We start from the raw sequence: 18707 nt of genomic DNA on the forward strand, positions 1-18707 counted from the left end.
TGTACGTCCGGGTCCGTCATCACCCATGATCTTTCCGTGTACGTTTTGTTGATATGCAGAGTAGGGCACATGATAACGATATTGTCGAAGACGTCCCGGTAGTAATTCTCCAGCATATCCAGCACGAAAACTGTCTTCCCACACCCTGTCTGCCCGCACACTATGGCGCAGTGCGGGTCGCGGGGTAGATCAATAGATGGCTTGCACGAATCTCCCATTCTCTATATTAAGTTGCGCGTCCATAATCACGTACAGATATAATTTCAACTTGCCCGTGGGTTGAGCCTTCTTGGTAATCTGGATGGTTATCCCCCGCTGCCGTTGTCGATGCGGCGACCGCTGCCATGTAATTGATCATCGTCCGTGGATCGCATGTCCAACCATATCGCGTACTTGGTGGTCAGGTATTCACCGATCTGCATGGAGCTTAGGTCCAGGTCCTTGATGACGTGTTGGTGCCGGGTCGGTAGCTTCGTTATCTCATCCCACTCCTGGTGTGTCCTCATACCGGCTGAACAGCTGGTTGGGTACACCCTCGATGGTCACTTCCACCTTTTCAATCTCGGGTTTGAAAAACTTCTCGCTGTCCCTTCGGGACGGCTCGTAATCCTCCACGGGGACGATCAGGATGCCTTTCATCGATCGTGCCGGCACGTTTAGGTTGATATTCCACAGCGTGTCGCTCTTATCCCGTACTATCGTTCTATGCCGCAGAACCCTATCGTACAGGATGGCCACCTTCCCCGAGTACTGGTTTCGAACCTGACGGGCCAGCTCCGGGCTAGTGACCATATCGAACTCCAGAGAGATGTTGTCGATGGCATAACTATCCTCATCACCGTTCGGCGTACGCACAACTTTGCTGTAGTCATTAAATGTGAGCTCGTATTCAAGCCTATCACCCAATGCAGCCTTGTAAAACGGCGCGTGTTCCGTGAGCAACTCAAAGTCGAGCGGCACGCAGAACCGGCTCCCGTACACTTGGGCGATGACCGTTTCACCCACTGAGATCTTGTCTAGCTGGTCTTGCGTGAAGCCGTACCCCACGTGCAACTGAGTCGATTTGCTGATACCTTGGTACACGTCATTGACGCGTTCTCCCTCGCTTTTCCAGAGGTCCCCGTATCAGTGAAACACGTCGCTGTCGTCGATGCTCAGCACCTCGTTGCCGCTGATCTTGATGGTGGTTTTTTGGATGATGGCTCGACCTACGTTCCCTACAGCTCGCGTTTGTCGTTGGCGGAGGTCAACGTGAGGTTGAACGTCAGTCGAACCGTGCCTGGTACGATGAGGTCATTCTCACCCAGGTTGGGGAATCTAACCAGCAGCGTTTGGTTCTGGTCTATCTTGCTGGGATTGTTGGTGATGGTCACCGACTGGCGCACGGCTCTGATGCCTAGAGGCTCTCATGATCTTGGGAAAGGATCTAGTTTCCTACCGTACATTGTTATACCATCAATCTAGTCCTGAATGAGGACACAACGTTGGCTGACAGGATCCGAATCCTCTTCCGAGAGCAAGGGATCACCATCACCAGCATTCTGACTGCATTGGGCTTCATCATATCAACCCTGGTCATATCGCTGAGTGGGGGTACCCCCACACCACCAAGTGGTGGTACACCCACCCCACTAAGCCCATCAGGCGACGTCAGAGACTGGATAAAAAAACATCTGAAATCACTCAGAGAAGCCCTGGCTAAACTCGCGGGTAAGGCCGCCAAAGCCCTGCCCGGCATCCTGGGTAGCATCGTCTTGTGGCTGCTGAGCACGCTGTCAAAAACAGTCACGTGGCTCGGTCAAAACCTGTGGGCAGCCATCGTTGCCGTGGCTGGGCTGGTGTACGTCGCGGCTAAGGAATTTTTAACCAAATGAGACCAGCCGCGATCCTGCCAACCACCAGCGCTGTTTTACGATCGATGTGTTCCTTGTTTTCAGCCACCCGGTGTGGTGGCAGGGGCTGTGGTGGTGTGGGTTGAACCCTGGGCTTCGGGGGTGGTACAACTATACCTGTTTCACCCGTGGGAGGTGGGACGTGACTCACGTTGATGCCTGCATTGACACCAAACTTCTGGTCGGCCGTGGCTATGACTATTTCGTTGTTGTAACCCACCACTTTTTTTACTCTCAGTTGCATTTCGCTCGGAGCCATGTACAATCCCACGTCGAACACGTAGTCGACTTTCGACCGGGCATCTTCCAATACGTTTTGGTAGCGTCGGAAAAGCACTCGGTAGATCAACTGGAGCATTGATAGCATCCTCGACGTTAACAACAAACTGTTTCTGAACGTCGTAAGCAGTCCCCTTACCGAAGATGTTGGAAAGCGTTTGCCACTGCGCACCCAACAGCGCCCACACGTACGTTCAAATCGAGTCGTTCAATCAGGTTACACCGGCACGAGTGAACCCGCCTGACGTGTCCAGCATGGACCGCGGGACCCTGCTCGAACCTCCAGACTCGGTAATCCTTGCTGTCATCGAAAGCCATGTAACGGTCATCCCACTCGTTTTCGCCGTGATGTGATGATACGACTTGTACCCCCATTCTTTCATCTTTTCGCTGGCTTCCACGAGGGGCATGTTGTGAACGATGGGGATACCCAACCCGTGGTTCGGCCCCAGCAAACGCCAATCCATCTTCGGGTCTAGTTCGAATTCATTGCAAACGCGTTCGTAGGCCCGTCTATCGTACGGGTTGTTTACTGCATCCCATGCTTTGTCTTGTGGGATTGGAGCGCTGATCTCTTTGAGGATACGCCTGACCTGGTAGTACACGTGGAACGTGAACACAGACCGACCCAGCGGGCCCCGCCGAGTATCGGTCAACGTCAAGCCGAACCCAGTCCATCGCACACCACACGGCGAAGTTGAGTTGATTCTGCCAGAACTGCATAGGGTTGTTGAACCAGGCGTGGACTACCTTGGCGTTAGTCACCGAAAACCTATACCTGTCAAACACATCTATGAACTGGGCTCCGAAATACAACCCAGCCGCGACCACGATCTTCATCTGTGGGAAATCTATGTCCAGTTTAGGGTAAAACACTCCCGGTTTGTACATTTTTAAAGTATTATATAATGGGTATATATACTCTAACATGTACGTAACACTTCCAGGAATAATGAGCGGTGAGTCCGTTCAGCTGATGCACGCGATCGATAACACGTCGGGCCAACTCGAAGTCGCAGTCTGCGATATCACCTACCTACCGCGATGGACCAACATCAACGCCAGCAACAATAAGCTGTTTGTCAGTGGCGCCCGCAACCAGATAATCGACGGCTACTACAGCGTGTGCTCGCTAAGTGATGAGGTCTTCAAACCCTTGGGAGCCGAACTCAAGATCAACGACTCAAACGGCACAGTGGTGTTAACCAACAACGGAATAAAGCCCTTGAGGCTCGGCCGACCATTGGCGAGGACACTCGGGATGTCGCCGGACGAGATAAAACCCACAACTACCATCACAGGCACGAAGTTACCCGACCTAGTACTGTACCGACAGCTGTGCATTCATCTCGGTCAGCTGAGCACAACAGACAACAGTCAAGGTGGCCACCCTTCCACAATACTGAGAGCCGTACCGGTGAAAACGGAGAAGTACAACGACGGCAGTAATGTACATTTCACATCCAGGTATTTACTACATTTGACAGATTCAATAAACATTTCAGGAAAAGATCTTTGAAATCAGCATTCTGGCCTTGCGAAGAGACTCAGTACCAAATAATAATAATAATTAGCGTCGTAAAAAGTACACATTAATCATCTCAGCAAATATTTCGCATTAAGAAATTTGAACCCAGGAGTCTCACTTTACTGCGTGACTCAAACGGTACTAAATATATTTATGTGTATATGCATAAAGATGGGAAGGCGTGCAAGGACGTGCTGCTTGGAAAAGCCGAAACCTGCGGCAGGAAATGCACCACCGAATATTGCGGCATACACATGACGTCTATACGAAAGGGTTTCGTGAATTACACATGTGAAGTGTTCGGCGTGGGTGTGAAATGCCATTATCGTCGTTACAAAGCCCACAGAGCGGACGTGGTACGAGGCCATCTCATCTACTTGACGAAAAGAGACTACCTCAACGAACGCAACCGACTGCTCAGAATAAAAATCTAACTTGCATGCTGAAAATCGCTTTTTAAAAATTTGGTTGAAAGTTTAACTATCCAACGTATTGGCGGGGTTGCTAACATTTAACAGCGAGACATAATTCGCACACCAACAAACTACTAGAGATTTTGACTCGCAGCCGAACATAGCAATGAAAATCCTATTAGAGTTTTGACTTCACACCTGACTATAGCGAACAACCTATTAGATATTTGATTTTGCATCTGACTATAGCAAACAACCTATTAGAGATTTGAATCCATCGACGCGTCTATCTACACCTCATTTGCAAAAATACGAGAATCCCTGGAATGCTACACGCACATGGGCTCGGGCTGGGTCGTGGATACGATCGACACAGTCTATCTGGACGTAGCGAACTACGTGCCGTTCAAAGGAGGGTCGTACCTAGACTTGCCACCGTACTACAAGAAAAAGCAAGCCATGATCAACGTCAAAAACAAAGGCGATCATTGCATGAGGGTTGCGATCAGATCCGCGAAGTTTCCGGCCAAAGCACATTCAGACAGACTTTCGAGCTATCCCGAAGACAATGGGATTAACTGGGACGGCATAGAAGAACCCACCCCCCATCTCCCAGGTCACCAAAATCGAAAAACAGAATGACGACATAGCCATCAATATCTTCGGACACAAAGGGAATAAAACAATCGTGCACAGGATCAGCTCCCTCACAAACGAACACTGCAAGACAATCAATATATTCATGTTCCAGCAAGGCGACAAGTATCACTACACGTGGATAAAATATTTCAACAGACTGTACAATCAATCGAAGCATAAGGAAAAGAAACACTTCTGCGAAAGGTGCCTGCACGGCTTCACGCGGGCTGACCTGCTGGAATCCCACTGGGTGGATTGTCGAGGCGTGGGAGAGTCGGCCATCCAAATAGACGAAAAGAAAATTCATCAACCACAAACATCAAATGCCCGTGCCCTAACGTCATCTACGCCGACTTCGAAGCCTCGAAGTGCCATCCCGAAACTCGCCGAAGCCGCTCGAGTCTCGGAAGAGAAAGCCAAAGCCTGGCTTAAAAAACAAGCCATCTGGCAAGTCTACCTGCCAGCGCCTCGATACATCCTGAGAAGAAAATTCGACATTTCAACGCCGAATCGTGTCCACCAAGCCAACCTCCTGTTTCTCCCTCACAACAGGGTGAGGCACAAAACCTACAAGTACACCCTGACCGCTGTCGACGTCGCCACTCGCTACAAGAAAGCCGAACCGTTGACAACCAACGATTCGAATGAAGTCGCCAAAGCCTTTGAACGCATATACAAACACAGTTGCTTGACCTGGCATGTCGCGAGTTCATGGGAGCCGTGTCGCAGCTGCTGGCCAAGCACGATGTCCAGGTGAGACGAGGTATAGCGGGAGCTCACTGTAGCCAAGCCATCGTTGAGAGATTCAATCGCACCCTAGCCGAACGCCTGTTCTCACACCAATACTCGCAGGATTTAACCGATCACGGAAACAGAAACATGGAATGGGTTGTACCCTTGCCACGAGTGGTGGATGTCATCAACAACAAAGTCACCAGACTCGTGGGCAAAAGACCCGTCGAAGCCATCAAAATGAAATCAGTCGAATCGTCACCAGCGGCAGCAGCACGTCGCGATAAAACAGAGAAAACATTACCGGACCATGTCAGCGTTAGGTACTTATACCAGCCGGGCGAATACGAGGGAGACAGCAGAAAACGCGCCACCGATCCGATATGGTCCATGAAAACTTACAACATCGACCTGGTCAACATCAAAGACGGCGAACCGACTTGTTCTACTTGAAAGACAGGCCGCGAGAGCATTCGTCCGAGAGGAGTTGATGATCGTACCCACCGTGTGATGATAGTTTCTTGTCATGAGTTTTTATTACTATTGCATGCCTATTTTTCTACTTAATGTAGCCAGCCAGCCACCCACCCATACATCAAGCCGAGAGAGACACACGCACACCCACTGCGACTCTTCCGCCCACAGCACTCGGAGGAGCAACCACCCCTGAAGCAACCCAAGCCTTTTTGCCGACCGACCCCATGCACACTTAAAAGTCAATATTTCAGAAACTAACCGATTTTCATCCAATTTTGCATGCACATCAGTAGTAGTATACACAATGGGGCTACGGGATTAGGGACTTCCCAAGTGGGGACCTGGTCCCGTAGCCCCATTGTGTATACTACTTACTTGAAATCCCGAGATGACCATCGAGGGCATGTCCAACCAGCTGTTCAGCCATGGCGTGAGGGCTTACCAGCAGTTGGATGAAATAAAAAAACTTCCGGCAATCAAGCGACACGTGCCAAAAGTCAACAACGTCTTCAAAGAAATGGGTTTCTCCTACATGATGCTTGCTCGGTACCTGGAAGATGAGTACGCCGCTGTGGCTGGACATGCGATCCACGGGCGACGACGCTGCATCGATAACGGTAGGGAGGGGATCACCATCCAAATCACCAAAAAAGCTCAAATCCCACCCGGCAAATTAAATTTATATTTGTACGTGATTATGGACATGCAACTCAATATAGACAATGGAAGATTCGTACTAGCCATTTATTACGAAATTTTCAAATGAAAACTTTGATATTAAATCCCTCGCGATCCGCACTGCGCAACCTTGTGTGGCCAGACCGGGTGCGGCAAGACCGCTTTCGCGCTGGAAGGTTATTATCGGGACGAGTTCAATCAAATCGTTATTATTTGCCCTACATTACCTGTCAACAAAACGTACACAGAGAGAGCATGGGTGATGACGGACCTGGATGTGCATAAAATCGATCCGGGAATTCGTCTGCAAGACAACAAGTGTAAAGGAGACTTGATGCTGTTCATCCTGGACGACTGCAGCGCCCAACAAGGAAATCGTGAAAAAAGAGAGACATGCTGTCGTACCTGGCCTTCTCGGGTCGCCACATGAAACACAGCGTTTGGGTGTTGACGCAGAAAAAAATGGTGTCTGGTGACGGTGTGCGGAGGAGGCACTTGGATCAACGTTTCGAAGCCTTTCGATAATAGTGTCTGAAAGTGGTAAACGCACGATAATACCACTGAATCGACTAGCAAACTGCCTCTTAGATACCTTGGCAACTTTTGAAAACAGATGCCTTTGCTAAGGTGTCTGATGAGATAAAAAGGGGTACTCTCAGAGAGAACCAACTGCAGTCGACTACAAACCACTAGGGGAAAACAAATAACCTGGGCGCGGACAACGTCATCGTTCCGGGGACGGCTCGCCTGTCCTTCCAGATCAGTTTGGAATCCGACAATGATAAGCGAGAAGTCGTGGGGAACCTGGGTCGCGCCATCATGAAGAAAACGACCATCAAAATCAGCGGATACAAAAATTTTAGCATCGAAGACAGTGACGTGTTCTTCAGCTGAAAATTTTGAAAACACTTCCACTCTGTAAACATGTCTTCCGTGTTGTCCATACAGAAAAATTATGAGCGGTTTTCAACAACTATGTTGTGACGTCACAGCCAAGGGATAACTGCATAACTCTTTTAAGCATACCACTAGGGATAGCTGTGACTTAGTTAAAAAAATTTCATTTCCATTCTGTATGTGTCTGTGGAATCCACAGGAATAAGGCAACCATAATCCAGAGGTAAGTTTACCAATAATTACTAACAATACATGTAATTGTTCCTGATGGATTGCGAACGATGGCATCCACACTTATAGCTATGGGTACCAACAGTTGACCTCGACCCCCAATAAAGGAAACTCCACTCGATGTGTCAAGACAATTGAATGAACGATAGCGTGTATACATCATGGAGAAGGTTTACTACAGCCCTCGGGGTTACTGGAAAGGTGTGAGCGCCATCCCGAAGCTAGCCAAAGCCGCTCGCGTCTCCGAAGATACCGCCAAAGCTTGGCTTAAAAAACAAGCCATCTGGCAAGTGTACCTGCCGGCTCCCCGATACATCCCGAGAAGAAAGTTTGACATGTCCATACCCAATCGTACCCATCAAGCCGACCTCCTGTTTCTCCCGCATGGCAGGGTGAGAAACAAAACGTACAAGTACGCCCTGACTGTCGTGGATGTTGCCAGTCGCTACAATGAAGTGGAGCCGTTAACGACCAAAGATTCGAGTCATGTCGCTAAGGCCTTAGAAAACGTCCATGAAAACATACCGCATCAACCGAGCGGATATCAAAGACGACGAACCGAATCTGTATTACTTGCAAGACGGACCGGGTAGGGGATTCGTCCGAGAGGAATTGATGATTGTCCCTCACGACATGGTATTGCCCCCTTCTTATTAAAGATTCGTCTTATGTCTCTCATTATCAACATGTGGAGATTGATCAAGAAACGGTTGTTCAGACACGTTGGGGTGGATATTTACGAGTCATAAGTCGAGGGAAATTTATCAGCCTGTACGATAGTTTAGGTCTCATGGGCATCAAACGGTTACAACGTCTCATGGATATGTTAATCGATTATAGCCTGACAACCAGGGAACGCACCACCCCGTACTCCACCTACTCTGTAGCTTACTTGGACGAGTTTATGGCAGACCCACTCCATAAAGTTGTCGCCGAATATTACGGCTACATTTAAATCCAGTCCAAACCCCGTTTGCTTTCCAAGTTTATGTAAACCGATTTTAAAATAATTGTTTTCAGCTATAGACTGGTTCTCTTGAAACTTTTAACAGTGACCGGTTTTAAAACTGGTTTCAAACATCCTTTTCGCTACAACCAGCCAACAGCCCTTATAAGGCTGTGTGCCTTGCTTTTTATTCAATACCCGCGTGACAGGCCACAGCCAGAGAAATACTCTGACGTCAGGTCTAGATGGCATTGCTAAGCTCGGCCGCCACCTTTGTTTGGCTTAGCAGCGACGGGTCTGGCAGGCCCGGCGTTACTAGGCTGGAAGGCCATCTTTGTTTAGCCTAGCAATTACGGGTCTGGCAGGCCCGGCATTACTAGGCTGGATAGCCATCTTTGTTTGGCTTACCAACAACGGTCCTATCTTGGTTCACTTGCAAAAGTTTCCGCCGATACCCCGTCTCGAACTCGCGTGGCTTGATACGAGTCCTACGCTCTACCATCACACCACCGGAACTCCTGATCAGTCAATATTCGGAACTTTGGGTCTACGCTGGAGGTACATCTAAGGATGCCTCTCGCTAGACCATCGCCGTTTTTAAGGGGGCTGGGGAATTTATTTCATAAAAATAAGCCTCTAAGCCGCATCTGCGGCAAAACCCACCCCTACTACTACTACAGTAAACTACTGTTTAAAGCGTTTGACAGATACGATACCATATGATTGCATCTTTGCTGTTCAAGGTTAGGAGTATATGAATTTACCATGTTTCAAATTCATTTTATAAGTAAAATTATGTATATTAACATCAATTCCTAACTTCATAATGATAGATTTTTCAACATCATAAAGCACTGTCGATTATATTATTATTATTTAATGCAGGTCTCGGCTGTTTTGTCACATGCCTTCACTTAGTTGTACCGCTGACAGGTTGACAAATCAAGAGTTGTGTTTCACATGGAGTTGCCTTTTCATCCAATCAGAGCCAAGGTTACATGTCAGCTTCGTGCACAATACGAGCCTTCGTTTTGTATAACAGCTTGCTAAGTAACTCGTAGAATGCAGATTGAAGTTCACCACAGGTAAATAAAAACTAATTATTTGCACATTTGACAGGCATTGAGATAGCGAATGGCATTCTGAACACATTTATTGAATTTAGTTGGACCGCTTTCATTTTCTGATTGTCTCAGCATGGCATCAAATCGATAATTGAAATGTAGGTCTAATGAACATTCTCGAAAAACAAGCAACACACAGCACACTTTTTAACACATTTATTAACAGTATATCGTTATGAATACTGATTACTTTCTCTCTCCGGATAAAAACGAGTTCAGACGGAATTTTCAGACCCTGTCAGCATAAGCCGCTGGTAATTATCAAAACAACCGGGAACACTTTATTACAATCAAACAAGAACTACCGGGGATATTTTCAAACAATCAGTGTTCCCGGTTGTTTTGAAAATTATTGCAAGATAAAGAATATGCTAATATAGTGAATGAAACCATTCTGAAGATTAAGGCTCAATATGCTGAAAGTGATTGTATATTACAAGACATCAAAGATATTCCTGACAGTGAAATTAAATTTAAGATTAACGATCAGTTATTTTTTTGAGGTCTTGTTGATGGAAATAAGAGTTAAATCTATATCTTATGCTTCTTACAAGAAAAGAGAAAGAGTTAAAAAAGAGCTAGAATTAATTGACAAAATTAATGATATTGAATTTTGTTCTAATATTAACTTTCAAGATCTTGAAGAAAAGAGAAAGGAGTTAGAAGAAATAAGGAAAGTAAAGATGGATGGTATTGCTGTACTGTCAAGAGCTAGATGGATTACAGAGGGTGAAAAAATTAGCAAATACCCAGTTTTTACTTGGATGTCCATATCCATTCAAAATTTTATTCCCTCACTCATGGCTTTAAATATGGCATCCACGTCAGCGACATCAACTTAACAGTTGGAAGCTGACGTACACATCAACACATCAACAACAACCCAACACAATATCTATATCAAATGCTGTATCATCTATCATTCCACTATAGTGACTTATTCTATTTTTAAAAGACTAGGTTTGATAAGGGGTATACTTGGCCCATGGATATCTGAATCATATTTCATTTACCAAAAGTGATTATGGATTAGTAAACAAGCTTATGTGAATAATGTTCCATTGCATTTATACATAAATACAACAAATATTTGAATAGAATAGAATAGAATAATATTTTAATGCCTTTCCAGGAATCTGTGTTACATCAGCAGAGCTACTGACACATTAGAGAGATTCAAAACATTTACATAAATTCATTGATTTAGTTATCTTCACATTTGTTTCAAAGAGATATGGTACTTGGAATAAAGGATGTACGGGCTCTCTTAGTTTTCACAATTGGAACTTTGTAGTGGCGGCCTGAAGGGAGGAGGTTGTATTTCGATTTTAATTTGATTCACGTTTTGCCGCTCATATATTGATGATAAACATTCAAATCTGACTCCAGCCATTTTACTTGCAGTGTTAATAATTTTGTCTATTTTAGATTTGAGATGAACTGAGAGAGACCCGTACCAACAATGGAAGGAAAATGTTAAAATACTCTGGATAAATTCTGCATAAAAAGATGACATCACAGATGGGTTAACATTAAAAGATCTCAGTTTACGCATGAGATGAAGACGTTGTTGACACTTTTTGTATAGGGCTTCAGTGTTGAGAGTTCCAGTTCAGCTTAGAGTCAATGAAGGTTCCAAGATAATAAGATTAGATAATAAACAGCATGATAAGAGAGCAAGCAACTTGTGTATATTACATCTTATTTACCCATCAAATGGGTTTACGTCTAATGGTGACATAATTTGGACAGATGAAGAACTAATGCAGAGTTTCTTCATAGGAATGGTGACAGGAGTAGGATGGATTTAGAGATGCATGCGGTTCAAACATGTATGCATTCAAATCACTACACCCAAGCCCAACCTTTCCCCAGGGTAATAATATCCTAGGACAAAACCTCTTCGGGGAAAATTTGGCCTAGGCCAGATTCTCCCCGGGGAAAGTTTATACTGGGGAAGAAATGTCCTGCTACACCGGTACCATGGTGCTCTTTGAGTGGGAATTGGAGTCTTCTTCACATAAGCTGAACATGATTTACACCACACCTCCACATCTTCAGAATGAACAAAGTTTTTGTTAACTTTTTAAATCACTAAAATATATCAATGTTGAATGTGATGCTATGAATACTTTATTTACAAAACTGAAGAGAAACATTAGCATGGCATGTTGACAAGAAATCCTATTCGGTCGAACGAGGGACCACATTGTGCAGAATTGCAAGCCTGACACTGAGAAGTATGGACAAAGGTTTGAAGCCTACTACAATAGGGGGTTGATGCGCTACTTCCCGATATCAAATTTTCAAGATTAGACTCATAGTGATGAAAAACATTATGTACCAAAGCCTATTCGTCTCCCCTCTCTGCCTTCTTTGACAATTTGTATGCCGATTCGGGATGCTATGACTGCCGTGTTGGGATGCTATGACTGCCGTTTTGTACGCTGGGCGACCGTTCCTGCACGCTCTTGTAGCTGATATGCGAGTTTTGTTTCCATTTCAAACGATTAGTCTTCCATTACAGGTATATTGTTTCTGTTTTAGAGGATATTCTTGCAATTTGGGAAGTTTATTTTCCTAGTTTGGTGATTTAATTTTTGTTCTGTTTTGGTGTATATGAGTTCAGTTTTGATGATTTGTTCACCGTTTGTATGGTAGGCCTGTATTTAGGGATTTCCAGAATTTTTATTTTCCATTTCCATGGCAACAAGTTTGACTTTGACTCTGTTCATAGAAGTGTCCTTGTCTGGACCATATTTCTGAAACTGATAAGTATTCATTTACAAAACTTTGCACACAATTTTATCAGGATGTCAGCCATTGCCTTTTGATATTTAGGACTTTTTAGAATATAAATGTTTCCTGCAACCATGGCAGCGAGCTTGACTTTGACTCTGTTCATAGTAGTGTTTTTGTCCATATCATATCTATTTACACAAAACTTTTCACACGCATTGATCAGGTTGTCAACTGGTGCCTTTTGATATTTAGGGATTTTCAGAACAAATGTTTCCTGTTACCAGGAGCTTTGTAACATGTATATAATAAGCCATCTGCCATTTCTGCCATTCACTTGATCATCTAAACACAATAAAACCTGAATTGCATGTTTAAAGTACCTTATCCCTCTTCCTTTTTTTCAATAGCTCAATAACCTGTATACAGACACATGGATGCATGCATATGCTCTCATGAAGTTGGACATGTGACTCGTGTAGGACTTGATGATTATCTCTATCAAATTTTTGGGAGACTCAGACTTAATCTCTTAATCTTCTTGTTACAGAAGTAAGCAACACACTTTACTATCCATTGCAAGGTATAAGTGGTAGGATAATTCAATTAAAAAAAAGCAAGAAGATTCGAGCTGGGTCAAGTTTATTAACCCCCAAACATACATAAGTAAGAATCTGTCCAGGTTAATAAACTACACAGTGACAAGAGAGACTCCCCACAAAGAGGGGTAATCCTCTGCTATGAACATAAAACTTAATTGGTACATGACAATACAAATTGGTTAAATTGCTAAAGTATAAGAGAAGTGCTTATTAACTTGCTTGATGTCGATTAAGTGAGCGTAGGAGATAATGCAAAGCATAGCGAGCCAACAACAACTGACCAGTAAAACTACTGGGTGTGGTGGGAGGGTACGAATCTTTGCTGCACAACACGGCTGCGGCCATGATAAAAAAACATGTAAAATGCGGAATGCAACAAAAAGGTGGATTGTGCAATAAGTGGAAAATTACTGACACAAACGAACTACGTAAAATATAATTTATCACAAAATTAAAATTTTACTATCCATTGCAAGGTATAAGTGGTAGGATAATTCAATAAAAAAAAAGCAAGAAGATTCGAGCTGGGTCTAGTTTATTAACCCCCAAACATACATAAGTAAGAATCTGTCCAGGTTAATAAACTACACAGTGACAAGAGAGACCCCCCAACCCCATTAGGGAAGGCCCGATGAGAAAAGATGAAGAGACTGGAATCTCTGTGAAACTGTGGGGTCCAGATAACGCAAATAGGCATTACTGCGCCAAAAACCCAACTCCTGAATGTTGGCATGAGAAAGGCCCATATGGGCTGCCCACTGGGCCCGGCCCCTGCAAAAAGAATGTCCAGTTAACTTGACAGAGGCATGGCCAGCTCTATGTAAACAAGAGTTCTCAAAATCAAGAAACACAGAATATAACAAAGGTCTGTCATATTCATCTCTCAGCAAAGCACTCTTCTGTTGCGATTTCAGCTGTAAATGAAAATAAAACAGTTTGGTCAGAGCTGTGACTGGGCACAGAACAGACTTCTCCAGTGACAGAAGCGTAACATACACTTTCCTCTGACGGAACTGAATAGTCTTTGTCCAGTGTAACGTTATAACCGCTCCTTGCGGGTGACACGACACATCCCCGACACAACAGCTTCCCTTTTCCTGCCTCTGAAAGGGATCTGCACAGGAAATTAGCCGAACGCAATAAACCATAAAAGGCAATCATACATCCTGCCCAAACTGAGCAGTGAAACATATTGTCCCAAGACAATGTACTATGTAGGGCCAATAACAAGTCTGGGGTAACAGGTGTAGCACCATGTTGCTCCTCACCAAGCTCCCTTCTCATACCCTGCAGAACATGGTGGGGTGTCCACAATGCAAAGGGATCCCCTAAATTATGTTGCTTGTGAAGGGTTCTAACAAATACATATATAACTCCGTATAGAGGCAAAACACAACCCCTTGAAATCGGCTAAATATGCAAGGTAGAGACTGGAGTGTTCACTCGACAATGGCACAGGTTCAATGTTCAATAAGTGGCAGAAATCTAGGTAGCATTGCAAATGCTGTCTGTATGTCCGTTTGGTAGATTCAGCCCATCCCTTGCTTGATGTAAGTGATCACCGACTGTTCCAACATCTCCCGCATCTCTTGTCGCCGACCACCTGGAAACGATAAACTGCATTGACATATGCTGTGAAAGCTTGGAAATATTAAAAGGCACATAACCCAAAGCATATACCAAAAGCAGATGGTAAAACTGAGATAATCTTTCCGGTTCATGCAGACGAGACAAATTATCTGCTACTACATTGTTCCTACCGGGAATATATACAGCTTTAACTAAGAAGTTGTAGCAGGCACTAAGCCAAAACAGATGACGTAAGCCTGGCATGACACCATGAATACATGAAGAGCCCTTATTAATTGCAAACTTCGCCATATATTGTCAGTGAAGACTACCACAGTCTTATTTGCAAAGTGGGGGCCCAACGATCAACCGCGGCAATAATAGACAAAGTCTCTTTCAAGTTTATGTAATGCGAATCTCTAACATCAGGTCTATCTTCCTGCCAACTGATGTAGAAATAGTCCCCACAGTAATAGCCTGCACCCCCTTGGTCACAGGCATCAGTCTGCAGGGATGTGATGGGCCTATTGTCAATGAATGGTACACAACCATTGAAAACAGACATAAATGAAATCCACCAATCTATGTCCTTCTTAAAATCACATGATAGTTTGATTTTGTGTCCAGGCTTTTCAGGGCAGTACTACAATCAATTATCTGGCCGCAAGAAAGTTTGCCCCCCTTTAACAACTCTAAATGCCCAATTCAGTTTCCCTATCAATTGCTGTAATTCCCGCTTAGAGGCTCTTGATTTTGTGCTAAAGTTTTTGATCACATTCATGAAGTCCTGTAGTTTTGCTGTTGGTAGCGACAGGGTAAGAGCTCAGGTGTCTACCAAAATGCCAAGGTAAATCAATTTTTGGGAAGGTCCAACCACTTTTTTCCAATTAATGTAAAATCCAAGCTCTCTGAGAACCCTCAATAACACATTAAGTCCTATCAAACACATGTCAAAACTCTTTTCAATCACCAAAAAATCATCAAGGTATGATATCACAGTGAATCCATATCTATAGTGCATGATGCGGCACACTGCACTAGACAATCTTTGAAACATTTGAGGGGCCTTGGCACTGCCAAAAGGTAGATGTTTGTCATACAGGAATGTATTGTTCTTGTCACCTGAAAATTTCCAAGAGAGACCAGTCAACTTGTAGTTTGATTTATGAAGCTTAACTGATCTATACGCACTCTTCAAATCAACTTTTGCCAGATAATCACCTGGCTTTAAATATTTGCAGGCATCGTCCAAATCCATGTATGAGCATGTAGTATCCTCCACATACGAGTTCAAACCTCCATTCACCGGCAGACTTGCATCGTGAATTAGACGCACAGAACCATCCTCTTTTGGTATCGCACCAAGAGCTGAAACAATTAGAGGTTTCTCAGCACAAATTCCATAATGTCCCTGTTGAATTCCAAGGATAAGCTGCTCCTCAACTTTGTCTCTGTGCTCAAAAGCCGAGCGGTGGTTATGTTGATACACAGATTTTACACTGGAAATATCCTTGTCCACTAAATTAAAACCATTACTCACACCATTCAAAATATAACACCTGTCCACGTCACTCTCAGGTAGGAGCCTAAACCATGCTTCTGGCTGAAGGCACCCATGGAGATGTGCATCACTATCTACTCGTGTCTGTCTACTTTCATTCCCTCGTTTTTTGCAAACTGAGTGCTACGCTGTTGAAAAGAGTGGTCTGATGGAGATCCAGTGACAGACGGTGCTGCTGAGCGATGACGTGCAGCACCATGAGAGAATGATTAGCACAGGGCACAACTATGGACAAGCTTGCATTTCGTCTCCAGACGGTTACAGTTATCCACGTTATAACGCCGGCAGATTTCCCTTCCATCTGGCATGAATGGACCTTTGTGAGATGCATAACGTTTGTTACAAACATTCGAGTTCTGGCCCACCTCTTTCATCATGTGCATAGCAGTGCCAGTGGCACTAGTGGCTTTAGGAATCAGGTAGAAATTGCGGACGTCCGGTTGGGGAGATCCCCAAGGGAATCCCTCGGCTGCCTGCCGCTCGCGATATTCTTTGTCGAATAGTAGTACGCTGTGCCAGACATTATTAGAAGCCAGACGCATAATTGTTTGCATATATTTTATGTACCCAGGATGCTCAGATGAAGGCAATTCCTTCATAATGCCTAGACTGGCGAATGTCCATTGTTCCATAGAAATCTTGCCCAACGACAATTTTCGTGATCCACCCAATCGCACTATAGCTCCACCTCCAATGTCAATTATACTCCCCTCTTCCAAAATATCTAGGGGGTTTGTCCATATATAATCTGTTATAGTCTTAGCTTTTTTACCTCTTCCCATTAGACCATCCACTGAGTCCTGGTGTATCCTTGTGTATTCGGTTTTCGGTCATGTAAGGATTGTCGACCAACGTAACATTAAGTGCATAAATAAATCGATAATAAACAAACCTACCTCGTTTGTTTGTTTGTTATTTATTTATGATATTCAAATATCTGACGGATTAACCTCGTGTTTCACCCGCACAGCAGGCCTCATAGTTCGCTATGCAAAGATCGTGAATGCGGAAGTGACGTCATCTGTTTTCGTTCACTTCATTGGTTCTCCGTAAAACAGAAATCTAATAGCAGTATTCGTGCTATGCTGATATTTTTATAATATAAAGTAGATAAACATCCAGTCCAAAAAGAATATTTGTAATAGTTCCAATAATAATTATTAGAAACTATGGTCGTAATAATTTTATGTCAGAGTTAATCATGATAAGACTTTGCTAGTTACATCACATGTCCAGGCATGTTTCACTCCTCCGGTTCGCGTTGACAAGGGCACCAAAACTCATCAGATGATCTCACTACACATACGGGGGTGCACAGCTCGAGGTGGACCCAATGACAGCATGCAGGATGAGTACACTGGGCCCATGACACAGAAATGTTCATTGCAGTTTCGAAAATTAAATGAGTATTTTGGAAAATCGTAATAAGAGATGACCCTATCCAGTTTCCATATATTTTTTTTACGACAGCAACGCCACGTGATATGTCATGTGATAATGATACGTCATACCATAAACAAGCAGACGACGCTATACTGAAAAGGTGGAGCTGACGATATTTTAGATATAGCATTTTGATTACATGAAAATTTATGCATTAGTAAACTCGGTTCTAAAACGTAACATCAGAGCTGAAGCAGTCGACCTCCGGCTAAAAATAACCTGTCTGATGACGTAATATCTCGCTAATAATCGCGAGAAATGAACACGCAAATGGCCGACGAAAACAGATGTTGAACGAAAGCAGATGACTCGAGGATACTGCATCCTCGTGTGCATGTTAACCACCCTCCTGTTCAGTTCCCGATGATTTCTCTGACTCAATCTGTTTTAGTAGGTCATCTCTTTTCTTATTCAGTTGCAGAGCTTTTAATTCCCTCTTGAGGTCATTCACCGACAATTCTAACTCTCCCGAATCCTCAGGGCCGCAAGCCAGTGATACTTTACGGTTTTTCCCGCCCAATAACCTCGGGGTCGACACCCCCGCAGCTCCACGTGGCTCGTCATCCATGTCGAAGTCGTCCTCCTCCTTTAGAGCGGCCAACATGTCCCCAAGCTTACTACCCGCGTTTTGACGTCTGTCCCGCGACATCATGTAACTATAGAGTTACAACGCACCAAAACACGCTTGGAATTAGAGTTACTTCCTTACGAATCTTTGCTGCACAACACGGTTGCGGCCATGATAAAAAACATGTAAAATGCGGAATGCAACAAAAAGGTGGATTGTGCAATAAGTGGAAAATTGCTGACACAAACGAACTACGTAAAACATAATTTATCACAAAATTAAAATAATACTATATCTAAAGTGGTGTGTCCTAATAGGATGCCAATATTGCAATACTTCTGTTTCACTTATGCCCTGCCTTTATGGCAAAATCTTGCCACTTGTGTGTT

At 44.2% G+C, this 18707-nt stretch overlaps 1 protein-coding gene and 1 long non-coding RNA gene across 2 annotated transcripts in view; one reads left to right on the forward strand and one right to left on the reverse strand.

Annotated features, from left to right (window-relative positions):
• LOC124282570 (protein N-terminal asparagine amidohydrolase-like) overlaps nucleotides 1–18707 on the forward strand; it is a 655781-nt gene that overhangs the window by 557162 nt on the left and 79912 nt on the right. The window lies entirely within an intron of this gene.
• Nucleotides 13201–13997, reverse strand: LOC124282576. The gene is made up of 2 exons (XR_006900193.1): nucleotides 13783–13997; nucleotides 13201–13286 (listed from the first exon to the last, which is right to left on the reverse strand). It is a non-coding gene; the product is annotated as an uncharacterized LOC124282576 (long non-coding RNA).

The sequence above is a fragment of the Haliotis rubra genome, unplaced genomic scaffold (assembly GCF_003918875.1).
Source record: "Haliotis rubra isolate DU_JTF1 unplaced genomic scaffold, ASM391887v1 Scf30, whole genome shotgun sequence".
In the NCBI taxonomy this organism is placed as follows: Eukaryota; Metazoa; Mollusca; class Gastropoda; order Lepetellida; family Haliotidae; genus Haliotis; species Haliotis rubra.